The following is a 289-nucleotide window of genomic DNA, read 5'->3' as shown; positions in this document are numbered from 1 at the left end:
CAAATTCTGATGGCCAGTCACTTGGGTGAAATAAAAGGAAACTATGCAATAGTATGAAGGATACAATTAGGAAGGGATAAATCAGAGGTGAGCACTTCATTTAAAAATAAAATGTGTGGGCATGACAGGGGAAGGATACTGCAAAATCCCCATTCCCACCCCACTCTGGCTCCAGCCAGAGGTGGTATTTGACGGTTCTCCAAACTACTCAAAATTTCCACTACCAGTTCTCTGAACTGCTCAAAATTTCCGCTACTGGTTCTCCAGAACTTGTCAGAACCTGCTGGAT

This window comes from Pituophis catenifer, unplaced genomic scaffold, assembly GCF_029215685.1.
Source record: "Pituophis catenifer annectens isolate HBS135680 unplaced genomic scaffold, rPitCat1.0.hap2 SCAF_14, whole genome shotgun sequence".
NCBI lineage: Eukaryota > Metazoa > Chordata > Lepidosauria > Squamata > Colubridae > Pituophis > Pituophis catenifer.
The sequence above is the reverse complement of the archived record's forward strand: the minus strand, read 5'-3'. Positions refer to the sequence as shown.